Source organism: Ursus maritimus, unplaced genomic scaffold, assembly GCF_017311325.1.
Source record: "Ursus maritimus isolate PB19 unplaced genomic scaffold, ASM1731132v1 scaffold_9, whole genome shotgun sequence".
Classification (NCBI taxonomy): Eukaryota; Metazoa; Chordata; class Mammalia; order Carnivora; family Ursidae; genus Ursus; species Ursus maritimus.
Genome location: NW_024427107.1, coordinates 26,300,090 through 26,314,390, shown reverse-complemented (window position 1 = coordinate 26,314,390; position 14,301 = coordinate 26,300,090). Strand labels below are relative to the sequence as shown.

At 32.6% G+C, this 14,301-nt stretch overlaps 1 long non-coding RNA gene across 3 annotated transcripts in view; it reads right to left on the bottom strand.

Annotated features, from left to right (window-relative positions):
• Nucleotides 1-14,301, bottom strand: part of LOC103661356 — a 253,666-nt gene that overhangs the window by 172,929 nt on the left and 66,436 nt on the right. For all 3 annotated transcript variants that reach the window (XR_005833675.1, XR_005833676.1, XR_568041.2), the window contains exon 3: nt 8,767-8,824. This is a non-coding gene — a long non-coding RNA (uncharacterized LOC103661356). The remainder of the gene's footprint in view (nt 1-8,766; nt 8,825-14,301) is intronic.

The window sequence follows — 14,301 nt, the reverse complement described above, 5'->3', positions numbered from 1 at the left end:
AGTACAGAAGAGGAGCTTTGAATTGAAAATGGGTAACAGAATCAAAAACAATCTAGGAACTAGATCAGAGCTGAAGCATCTCCACAAAATGTGTTAAGCATCATGGCAACTGCCAAACATACCATCATATTTTGTTCACTTTTAAAATTCAGTGAACTTGAAGGGGGTTGAATAAAGAGAGATAGGTATACATGTATAGAAATTATCAGCACCCTCACTTCCATCATATCATAGTAGTCATACCTGGAGGCAGCAGACCTGGTCTATAGCTAAAAACGTCCCTTAACCCATAAGGCAGAGAGGATGGTACAGGACCATGAGTAATTATGCCTGACTGTTCCTTTTTTTTCTGATGATAGGTAAGAAAAATATTTTTGCTATTTTATTCTCTTATATTCGTCATTCATTTCATCTTCAATAAACAAGGGTGTCCCATACATCCATTATTTAAATATAGCCAACTGAATCACAGCTATGTATAACTCATACTCCTACCGGATATCATGAACTAGAGCATCTGAAGACATACTCCTCATAAACTACACGAATTCTTCATCTGTGCCTATTTTCAAATGTTTTCTTACTATCAGTACATTATAATTTTGAAAATACCCAAACTTTTTTCTTGAAAATAAATGACCAAAAGGAGAGTGCCCATCCACAAAACAATGGAAACACAACTATAACAAAATGAATCCTTTTTATTTCACCAAAATCTACCAAGAACCAGGAAGAACAGAACTGACATTTTTTAGACTAAAGAAAATAGAATGTTAAAATTACACCATAAAAAACACCCCCGTTTTTTCCCTTGAGAAACAACAGGGAAACTTTGCATGTTATGAATCCTAAGCTAAAAATGAAAGAACATGGCTAACCTTTCTAAAACAATTGTCTCTCCTAAGGGTTTGGTTCTGCTTCTGTGATCATATAATTTTCATGTTGTTTCACGCATTCCCTATAGCTGAATCAACTACAATATCATTGCATATTAAAATTTCAACACAGAAACGCACATTTAAATTCTGTGCTTGATATAAAAGTCATAAAGAGACTGGAGGCAAGTTAGAAAAAAAACTGAGTTTAATAAAGAGATCAATATAGCTGAGCAGACACATTATAGCCCTATATTCCAAGACTTCTCATACACACACAAAAGGAACCAAAAAGAACAAAAAACAAAAACAATCCCCAATTTCCTCAGAATGCTTTTGGTGGGAGAGCAGATCTCCTTATGAAGTAATAAAAACATCATTATTTTTTGTATCCTATTTTTGAAATAATTTTAATCTGGCTCATATATTTTTAGCAGTCCACTAACTCTCAAAAGTTAGAATGCACAATATATAAACTGATACCTAAGAATTATTATCATTGATTTATGCACTTATGTAAATTTCTAATAGAATAAATGAATTTATTATGAATGTCATCTGAAAATTATATTTCAGGTAATAGGTAGATGAAAAAGTCAGTTTTTCAAGAGTATCTATTTTATCCAAGTCTACACATTCACACATATTAAAAAAATGTCACCCTTCCCTCAGAATTTATGTAAAAAGTTAGTCCTTAAACAGCTATTCTGTTCAACAATAAATGTCCTCCCAAATTGTGACTACCTCTCTTCTTCAACCAAATCAAGTGTTCACACCACACTCACATACACACACACACACACACACACACATATACACACCTTAGTGTTTTAAGGTAATTTAAAAATTTATTTTATTTATATACTCTAAAACTTTTCAACTATTCAGTACTGAATCTATATTATTAGAAAAACAAATAATATCTTAAAAACGAAAAGAGAACATTTGATACCATGGGCCCCAAGTGCCAACAGCTTATTTTCCATAATCATAAGAAACATTTCTTTCAAAATACAACATCAAAGGGAAACTTGGATAGTTGGAAAATTCACTGATTAAGAAGATAGTGACTATTTTAAATGCTTCAGTTCCATGCTTACTTATACTTCAAATTAGACATATTTTAAAATAATCTATTAATAAGAGGAATAAACAGCCCACTGTTTTTCAAATCAAAGGATGTAAGTTCCTCTTTTAAGGTAGAAAAATATCCCATCCCTGAAAAATTATTCTGGGTCAAGTCTGAGAAACAGTGATAAAAAACCAAAATACTGTCATGAATACCTTTCAATTAGATTTTCTGAAAAAATCACTAATTATATTTACAAGTGGTTCTTTTATTAGTTATTATAAAAACAAAAATGCAAAATAAAAATATTCTCCCAGAACTACTGGATCTCAGAGAATAAATCCACAGACCATATTGTGGGAAAACATTGAACTGAAAACCTAAAGCTCATGCTAGGAAATGTCTTTCAATTACAAATCATGTCTTAAGAAGTCTTTATTATTGATAACATTTTCCTGGAGGTACAATCAAAATGCGAATTCTAAACTTTAGAAATGTCCTAGACCTCTGTTTTCCAGAATATGTCTTCAGACTAATTTAGACTCTCTGATGAAAATAACTGCATTAGGTAGCAAGCCAATCTCATTGTAATAACGAAAAAAAGCCCCACTTAAATATTCATATCTATACTTGCATATGGCCTGTGGCAATTTTGTAACTGTTTATATTTTTCAATAATGCATAATTTAGAGCATGCAAAATATTTCTTGGAACTAGCCAGGTTTTTTTGACTATTTCGCATGATATCTAGTAGTTTCATTCCTATACATAATTTTCACTTGCTTGAATTATCTAGATAATTGAAGTCAAAGGTCATTTTTGGTTTCAATATCCAGACAATTTATGCATAGATTCAACTGCTGTTAATTTATAGCAGAGAAATAAAGTGTGTTTTTCAAAATGTATAATGACATAGGAGATTCAATCTGTGGCTGTACATGGATCTTAGTGCACTCCCAATACTATTTCGTGAACCTTGATAAACATTGATTGGTGGTCTCACTTACTTGCCACATATGCACTACTTTTTGTTATATGGTGGGAAGAAAGAATTTGTTCAATACCAGAAGAAAACCATATACACAACTGTTATGTACACACAGAAATGTATTTCCTTAAATTTATATCTAAGCCTACCTTAATTGTCTCATTTCTGCTATCCTGTCTTTAAATTACATGCAGATGATTTGTTATATAAAAACCTTTGCATTGTGTTTTTATTAGAAAATATGCTGAAAAGATATTCAACATAGCTTTAAGAACTAGAATACTAATTCTTTTTTACAATGCATTGCTGTCAACAGCAATATCAGGGCAGAGCTACACAGAAAATGATTCAACCTCCACAAGCTGCCAGTGTGAATACTATACACCACATTCATAAATATGAAGACTGAAAGTATCATTATTCAATGTCCCAGAGAAAATGAAAACACGAGATTTTCCAGGATTCATCTTTTATGTGGAATAATTTAATTTAATTTTATCATATACAATATTTTCTCTTAGCAAAGACCTGTTTAAACTCTTTTGATTCCATAAAACAATCGAATATTGAATCAGCATGCAAGAAAATATTCAGATACGTTCTTCTTTGCTTTTTTGCATTCCCATAAAAGCATTTATGATATGGCATGCAAAACAGAGAGCTATAACTTCAGCTCCAATTATCATAATTTGATGATTGTTTCTTAAAGGTCTTAAATAATAATTAAGAATATTTTATCACATAAGTAATCGTTCTGTATGACAAATTGGGTAATAAAATTTTCTGAAAAGAGAGACTACATATATATGTGTATAATAGGAACAACAGGGCACACAGAAGTCAAAAGGTCATTATTTTTCTAAAAATTACATATTCTCATGCAAAATCTGATAGTCTTTATTGATGGACAATGTCATAAAGCCATCACTGTGTTTATAGACATTTAATTGAAGACAGCATAAAACGATAAACTAAGAAACATGCATGGTTGACTCCTCCAATTCAAACCATAAATCATACTGATGTTCAGACAAGTCGCCCAGACACAAATTCTGATGATAGATGAACCATTTAACTTTGATTTTTGAAAGCAATGAGCTTGCTAGCAATACCTCACACTGACTAATACCACATATGGTCATATAAGAACTCATCAAAAATCCATTTTTCCCTTGTGTGGATGCTAAAATTATCTTCTAAATGATCATTATTAAAAGTATGCAGTGTGTAACATCTTTCTAATGTGCATAGCTGGATTCAATGTCTACTTGCTTCAGTAAGCAATGATTTTATCACTATTTCTGTCTTTAAAAATTCTTAAAATACAGTAAAGAGATAAGATAGTGTGTAAAATTAATAAATGAAAAAAATAGTATAAGCAAGTTAATTGAAAAATGTGGAAAGAAAAACATCTTAAATTTCTTAACATATTGCATATTATTCTGTGGTCACATATACATCAGAGTAAACACAAATCTTGTATCTAATAATTTCATCACATATCACCCTAATAATCAATACGTCATGAGAAAAATAAAACATCCTCCTTGTAGTCATTTTCCAATTTTCAAATTCTAAGTAAAGGAAATACAAGCATATGAGATGTCCTTAATGATTCCTGCAACACACATTTTTGAAACGGTTTAACTAATTTAATTTTTATTCAACCTAAATATATTGTTTTCCTTGAATACAAGTAAGAAGCTATATGTTACCACCAAAAAGTTAACAATATACATGGTTAAATTAATCTTTTAGAACTATTTAATGTATTTTTAAATTATGGGTCTCTAAAAAATGTTAGCATGTAGTTTAGGATAAATGAACTATTTCAGAATGTTTTAATATACACGTATGTGCTCTTTAAAACTCTCTAGACATGTAGTTAAATAACCATTTAAGAACAGAATAATTTTCTGCTTCTGTATCACACAAAACCAAAGTGAAGTAGTGAATGAAGAAAATACTTGCACATTCTAAATAAAATATCAAATTGTTAAATAATCAGAATTAACCTCATTTTAACTGAATTGCACACTTCAATCCACAAAGCATACGATTAAAAATCTGTGTAATACAGAGGAATACCCCTTCAGTACTAGAAATTTGTTTTTAATCTACCTGAATTTTGTTGTCAATAATATCACATACAACACTTTTTAAAATATTATAACAGTATCTTGGAGATTGAGATATATAATTAGAACACAGTTTTATCTTATGGTTTACAAAGAAAAGATAATATTTCACCATGTGCACTACAGGCTCCAGCTGGTGGCTCTCTCCAACTAGCCTAAGCCGAATAGCTGCTAAGGAGTCAACATTTTAATGCAAGGGCAAAGGATCAGAAATTTCCTCTGGGACTTGTTTAGCTGTGTAGCACAATGTCAGATTTGGGGTCTTGTTAGTAAGCAGTATTAGGAGGATATAGTTTTGGCATAACTGATAGTCTTTAAAATTCATTAAAATTACCTGTTTTATTTTCCTTCTCTGTTATCTGAATGCCATCTGCCATACTTAAAAGGGTTTTTGTTATCAACCTCAAAAAAGATTTGAAATTAAACTAGTAGATTTGAGAGCTTTGAAAGTAAGAAGTTTGCAAGATTGAGTCCAAGAATGTAAACTAATATAATAGCTTGTTTTCAAAGACAATTGAACATGTCCTAAATCCCCATCAAAACATTTGAAAGTGCAGTGCTTCGCACAGCAGTGCTCATTCAAATGATGTTCTGGCATGTTCTCTTACTTCAGCCTTTGCCAAATCGCATTTTTGCATGACCAGGACAAGATCAGAATGCACCCCTCCTGCTGTTTTTGTGGTACCATACAGCAATAATAAGTGAAAGAACGGTGATATTTAGATGGATGAGTTGTGTGCCAGGAAGAGAAAACTACCAAACAAGGACCTAAAGCGATCCCCTGTCTTCACATGCTTGATTTCATTCCTTAATTAGAGCCATTAATCAATAGGTATGAGATATGAGGCTTTAGAAAGGCTTGGTGACACGACACCTTGCCACCTGTCAAAATTACAGCTTTCTGTTCATGCACCATCCCTCAAATAGTTATTTTCTGCAAGCCTGGCTGCATCCCACAATTCATTATTTACTATATAGTTCTATCCCAGTGCGATGTCAGAAGATAACCCATTGATGATAAGTAATGTTTTACACTGAATGGTTAATACTCGTGTGTGCACACATGCGCACACACACACACACACACACACACACACTCCTGGCCTTGTAGTTAAAATTTTCAAATATGTGATCATTGTCCCTGGTTGGCACACTTGCACTATACTAAAACAATAATTTGCTACTAATTAAACATTTTACTTTTTAAAAATGTATACTATTTTCTAAGTTAAAGAAGGACAAAATTTTCTATTTAAAGAAAAATACATCTAACAATGTTCATCATAGAAAAATATGACCTATTACTGTATAACCTTATTGGATGATGTTAAAATACCAAAGAGGAAAGCACTTTGGTGTATCTAAAAGTAGACGGCCATTCCAAAATAAAAGTATTTCTGAAGGAGATAACAATATAGTGAAAATGATATATACATGGGTATTTTTTCTCTTGGAAACATGTATTTTGAAAAGCAGGTCAATATTAAAAATCCATGCCAGTTTACCCTAACATGTAATCTCTATTAATATAGCTACAAAATGGATTATTTCAGACAAACTTTCATAGAATCCTGCCAAGAAATACAGAAAGAAGGTCCAGCTCTGCTTTTTACTCAGAATAGAACAGTGACCCTCAATTAATTTTTCCTAGAGAATACCAACAACCATCAGATAGCTCTCAATCACAAATGACCTTGGCATAATTTAAACCTTGAATGAAAGAGTAGAAAAAGACTACATTTCAGCAGCCATTCCTTGTATCACCCAATCCCCATACACTATTTAATATAATTGCATTCTATTCAGTATTATTACAATACCTATCCTCTGAATGTCATGACAGCAACCTCTCTAATTGATGCTATCCTGAAACAAATACTTTTCTCATATTAACTGTCTTAAAACACCCGTGATTTTAGCTCATCATTAGAAATTTGGAGAATAGTTCATTTAAAACTGATCTTATATATAGACATTGCATATTAAATGATGATTGTTTCAAATGAGAAACATGACATCATCTATAAAGGAAATCATCCCTTAAATTATTGACCTGCTGCATACTGTCTTTTGTAATGTTGCTGATCTCTTCAATGTTTCAAGATATTGCCTGGATTGGCTAAAACGACATACTTTGAATTATAACAGAAGCAGCATATGCAGTAAGTAAAATAAACCATAAATGTAAGAGATGAAAATATGAATTAGAAAAGTATTTGCACATACTATTTATAAGAAGTGGTCACTGATGACTTAAGAAATGAATTTACTTATTGTGCTTGTTTGGACTTCTCTTTAACTATACAAATATACCTAACACAGAAAATACTATTATGTGCAATATGGGAAACAATGGGGGGAAAATCCAAGCATTATTATTCGACTTGAGAATTTTGTTTGTGATAAATTATGCGGGTTACTAATAAGTTTCCAGATAAACTTTATGCGATAGCCTCCCAATGTCACTACTTTTTACTTTCAAATATTTTTTACATATATGATTGAATTTTCAAATGAGTTCTGGAAATTGACACATGAAATACATTGCACATATTAATATAAGTGTATTTATTATGCATTTACTCTGAATTGATGGTATACAACCTAGTAATTTACATATATGGTAACAATATTGAGATCAATATCCATCAGTGGTCAGCAATGTAGTAGAATGCCTATACTAATTCTGTTTTGAATTTAGTGTTTGCTTATTTAACAGTAATAGAGTTCATCATCACAACCAATTGAGGTTTGTTGATTTTATATGAAGCTATAACTGTATTCATGTTTTGTTTGTTGTTTACCTAAAAAATTGAAAAATTTGGGACCGTAATTATGATAATTAATAAGTAAACACTTAAGTGGAAATAAATATGATATCCTGAATTCATTTAGTCTTCTAAATTGCTGCTCATTTTAGAGGTGTCTGGGTGGCTCAGTCGGTTAAGCATCCGACTCTTGATTTCAGCTCAGGTCATAATCTCGGGGTCCTGGGATCAAGCCCTGCATTGGGTTCTGTGCTCAGTGGGAGTCTGCTTGAGGATCCTCTCCCTCTTCCTCTGCCCCTCCCCCTGCACGCTTGTGCACTCTCTCTCTCTCTCTCTCCTAAAATAATAAATCTTTAAAAAAATAAAAATAAATTGCTGATTATTTTAGCTTACATTTTCTAGGCAAACTCTGGTCTAAAACAGCATTCTGAAAATTATGTTCCTTAGTACACTAATCTCAGAATATTCCACCACAAAAAAGAGGTTCATAGGATAAAAACTGGGGCCTCATTATAAATAATACACTATACTTGTTTCTTGTGTATTCCTTAGTGTATTTGCATTTTAAATACAGTAGTCCCACCTTATTCGCAGGGGATAGATTCCAAGACCTCCAGTGGATGCCTGAAACTGGGTAGTACTGAACTCTATACATACATCTTTTCTTATACATACCTATGATATAATTTAATTTTTAATATAATTAAGCATAGTAAAAGATTAACAACTAATAATAAAAAAACAATTATAACAACATACTACAGTGAAAGTTATGTTAATGTGGTCTCTCTCTCTGTCAAAATATCTTATTGTATTGTACTCACGCTTCTTCTTCTTGTGATGATGTGAAATGATAAAATGCCCTCATGATGAGATGAAACGAGGTCAATGCCTAGACATTGTGATGTAGTGTTAGGCTGATACTGACCTTGTGATGATACATCAGAAGGATCATATGCTTCTGGACTGCAGTTGACCCTGGGTAACTGAAACCAGAAAGAGAAACTACAGGTAAGGGGGGATTACTGTATTCAGAACAGCATTATACACATAAAAACTATTTAACTTTTAGCCCTTATTAATCAAACATTTTACTCCAAACGCCTTTTTTATGAAAGCACTTTTCAACATTCCTTTGAATGAGTTTTTCAATAGAAGACTCTTTGGGAAACACTAAGTTTCTCAAGAACTAAAAAAATAAGAAATAGGAGTTAAGGCCATGAAGATAGTCTACCTTTCTGGGAAAAAGAGTATGGATGAATCAAGCAGACTTCCATGCTAATTTTAACTCTGCACCCAACTAATGATTGAAGAAATTATTTAACCTCTTTGAAGCTAAGTATTCTCATCTCAAGTAGTAACCATGCTTAACCACTGGTTTATTATAACAATTAGATTAGATATAATGAAGTTAAAAACTCTATTAGAAGCTACTCTTAGATTTTTTTTAAGCAGCTCCAAATTACCATTAGTTTTTTCAGGATTGCAGTGCAAATGTCTACCAAGATATTGGATTATGTCCTCCCTATTGGATGACCCTTGTATTATGTAACTTGTGGAGTCACGATGGACACACTATGACCTCATTCTTGTCCCAATCCCCACTCCATATTCTATCTCCTTATACCATAGTAGGTGAAATTTATTCTCTCTCTCTTTTTTTAATATTTTATTTATTTATATGCCAGAGAGAGAGAGAGCGTGCACAAGCAGGGGGAGTGGCAGGGAGAGGGAGAAGCAGGCCGCCCGCTGAGCAAAAAGCCCGATGCGGGACTCTATCCCAAGACCCTGGGATCATGACAAGAGCTGAAGGCTGACACTCAACCGAATGAGCCACCCAGGCATCCTTGATTTTTTTTTTTTTTTTTAAGGATTTGTTTATTTGAGAGAGAGATAGCATGAGTGTGAAGGGCAGAGGGAGAGGGAGAATCTCAAGCCAACTCTACACTGAGCACAGAGCCTGACATAGGGCTCCAACTCACAACACTGAGATCATGACCTGAGCCAAAACCAACAGTTGGACACTCAACCAACTGTGCCACCCAGGCACCCCAAAATTGATTATCTTTAAAAAAACAAAACAAAACAAAACAAAACCTCTGGCTCCATCCATTTTTTATGATGGAGTAATATTCCATTATTATATATATCTATATATTGTACATATTAATTATTCCATTATATATATATATATATCATATCTTCCTTTTTTCTTGGTGTTCTTTTTTAGTTTATTCATTTGAGAGAGAGCTAGAGCCTGAGCAGGGGGGAACGGAAGAGAGAGAGGGAGAAGAAGACTTTCCACTGAGCGGGGAGCCTGACATGGGGCCCAATTCCAGGACCCTGAGATCATGTCCTGAGCAGAAGGCAGATGCTTAATCGACTAAGCCACCCAGGCACCCCCACATTTTCTTATCATTCATCAGTAAATGGACACTTGGGCTGTTTCCATAGTTCGGCTATCATAGACAATGTTGCTATAAATATTGAAATACATGTATCCCTTTGAATTTGTATTTTGTATTCTTTGGGTAAAACCTAGTAGTGCAATAGCTGGATTGCAGGGTAGTTCTATGTTTAATATTTTGAGGAATCTCCACACTGTTTTCCAGAGTAGCTACACCAGTTTGAGAGTACAAACTGATGGTTATCAGAGGGGAGGTGGAGGGGGGAATGGGTTAAATAGGTGATGGGGATTAAGGAATGCACTTCCTGTGATGAACGCAGGGTGATTTATGAAAGTGTTAAATCACTATATTGTACACCTGAAACTAACAGAACACTGTATGTAACTAACTGGAATTAATATTAAAACTTAAAAAAAAATAAAAGCTCTAGCAAGTAGCTAATATAAACCTAGAATCATAGGTTTAAGCTGTTCGAGATTATCTAAATTCTAAAACTTGTCCTAAGGCACTCAGACTAGACCTGGATACCAATGGGGCATCATGGCATATGACACCAGCACCATAATTATTCATCCTACATACCTTATATAGATCCAGTCATTTGTCTTTTCCCAAATTCTTAGGGCATTATATCACTGAAGTGATCTTCAAGGGGCATTTATACTGCATTCTTCTATACTAACCCTTGCTAAGGGTTAACAACATTTAACAATTAAATGATGGTCCCTGTTTTTGGAAGCAACATTTCTCAACAAAGTTGCATATAATTTTAATTTTTTATATTCAACCTTCTTAGAAAATAGGTATTTTTTTTTTCCAAAAGGAAGAAAAAACTCTCATATATAAGTTGCTGAGCTGTGAAATAAAAGTGTAAGAGAGTCTGGGAGGGGATTTAAGACACCCCAGGAGTTAAAGACTACATTCCTTTTACTTAATACTTTTATGTCATAATAATAATAATGTATATATGTTTTATTTATTAAACTTGCTTATTGTTTGTCTACCTCTTCAAAAATTTAAGCTCAAAAATATTAGCTCATGTTTTGTTTTAACTCACTGTCATACCTCTAAGACTTAATACCTGGCACATCACAAGAGTTGGATAAATGCTTACTAAGTAAGTTAATCTAGAGGGCTGTAAATGAGAGCATGTCAAGTGCAAATATTTGTAAAGACTACCAAAAAGAAAATCCTAGATATTTCCTATTTCAATTTTCTGTGGCTAGAGAGAGTATTAAAATTATTAGAAACTGTATTTTAGAAAATAAAAATAAATATCTTTAGGTTGTATTAATGAGAAGTAAAAGCTGCTTTTCAAAAATAATTATAAATCTGATTATAAATTATAATCATAGGAAAATATAAATATATCATCATTAAAAACTTCTGTCTTCCATTAGTAGGAACCCTTCCTGCCTTCAATGAATGCAAGGCTGATTTAAAGTTTCTGGGAAACTTTTCACAAAATATGGAAAAGCTAGTAGAAAAGGACGCTAGAAAAAAAATGTGATGAGTAATAAAAGGTGTTGCAACTCAACCCATCAAGAAATTAATATGAAGATATTAGCCCCAACAGTGAGGAAAAGAGGGCATAGATAAATTTAAACAGATATGGACATGATTACCAATAGTATTTATAAATGGCAGCTAAAAGAAATTATGATATTCTTAAATCAGATTTGATAAAGGACATGAACTAGAGGCCCAGCCTGACATATCCTGTTTGAATTCTGTGAGCAACACCATGTGAAAAAGTTCACATGATTCAAGGGTTTTATCCCAGATATCAGTTCCCAGGCTTTTATATCCCTATGCTAAATAGTAAAGCATTATCACATATATAAAATAATCTCCATCTGTGTGTGTGCCAGTTAACCTGGTAATTTGGCAAGGAGTCACATTCCTTAAACAGCATGTGTAAGATTTTCCAAGGCAATGTAGGTAATATTGTTCCCTAACGTGAGTGTGTGTGTGTGTGTAATCTTAATTCTGTATTTTTCATTCATTCACTCATTCATTCATTCACTAAATTAAAAGTGTTTTGGGCACTCAAGTATTATGCTAGTTACTGGGGCTGGAGAGATGAATAAAATATATTTACCTGCCTCAGGAGACTCACAATTCAGAAATATGAATATATAACCAAAAAACTGACACTACAGTTGGATAAACACCATGGCTTAAACAAAATGTTTTTCATTACACATGGACTGAAGCTCAAAGCACAATAATAAAAATATTATTTCTGTTTTATGTATTTAAATCATCACTGTAAAATTCCCTCTTGCAATATCTGATAAGCCTGGTAGTCAGGTAAAATGTGCATAATAAATATGTTTTGTAACAACATAATGCTAACTCATTTTATTGTTACTGTAATTATCATTTGAACACCAAAATTTTAACTCCATAATTTAGTCTTTTAATACAATCAGTTACAGTTAAAAATCTTCAAAGTCTTTTATATTGCTCCAAATAAAACACAAAGCTGCTCTCAGCAATTCAACAGGAAAAGGTCTGTTTCTGAGAAAGCATTTGAGTATATATTTTATTTGCACAACATACTTATTCAGGACTTAATATGCCAGGTAAATCTACAGACCTTTTTGCTATAAAAAGTTATGCAAGAAATATATACCCCTGATATTCCTTAGAGGAAAGACTTCAAAAGCATTACTTTCAAATAGGGATAGAATTTCCAAGAAGTTCTTCATATCCCTGATTTTAAGCTAGACATCTGCAGGAAGAGAGAAATTTGAATTTGTTGGGAAATAAGTGAAAACAAATTCTGTACTTGATGAATATTGCTGAGTACTCAAACATAGATGCCTGTCAGAAATAAGTCATCTGCAACAGTAAAAACACTAAATTTACCCAACACCTTCTTCTGAGAAATTCATTTAGCACTAAGTTGGAAAATGCAAAAGGAAGCACTATTACACTTTAAAAAGATTATAGAAAGAAGAAAATAAAACTGGCTGTGACTCCCTAGCAAGACGATAGACCATTTTAAGCAGGGGTTAAACCAATTGAAAAACAAATTTTACCAATTTAAATCAGGGAATTAACCAGTTGCTTGAGATAAATGAATCAACAAACTTATGGTATCACCTACATAGATGATCACATTATTTTTGAATAAAGATTAAATAATACCAGAGGGCATTAATTGAAAAGTTAACATTTTAAAAGATGCTATTTTGAAGTAAAAATAGACTACTTCAGATGTCAAATGAAACTATTTAACAACAAAATGAACCTGAAAGCATAGAAGACAATCATCACATCGGAAATAATAATAGGAACCATTACTGATAAACTTCCAATGATAGTATTAAGACCTTATTCTTTTATCCATCTATCACATTTTTACTGAGTTTCTTCTTTGTGTCAAGCAAGTTACTGGGCTCTGGGGGATTTCAATAATGAATAACACCACTACAAAAAAAAAAAGAGAGAGAGAGAGAGAGAGAGAGAGATTTCTTCCTTTACGGAGTCTTATTCAGTGAGGATACTGCTCTTTGTAAAATGTGTTTCTTAAAATCCGATCAGTCTTTTCCTCTTAACATGAAATTTAAAGAAGAATGATACTGACAAAAATTTGTATTAGTTATTTCTCTTCTTTTCTTTTTTCTTTTTTTTAAGATTTTATTTTTCTATTTGACAGAGAGAGACAGCCAGCAAGAGAAGGAACACAAGCAGGGGAATGGAAGAGGAAGAAGCAGGCTCCCAGCAGAGCCAGGAGCCCAATGCAGGGCTCAATCCCAGGGCCCTGGGATCACACCCTGAGCCAAAGGCAGATGCTTAACGACTGAGCCACCCAGGCGCCCCTGTATTAGTTATTTCTTAACTCTCTGTAACTCCAGCTTTCTAGTCTTTTATTTTATATATAAAAACATATTCTATATGTAATATATACTATTTAGTATAATACGTACGCAAATATATACATGTGTGAATATGTATAATATATATTTATACATACATACATATATATACCATATATATATATATATATATATATATATATATATATTTATCCATTCATCTGTTGA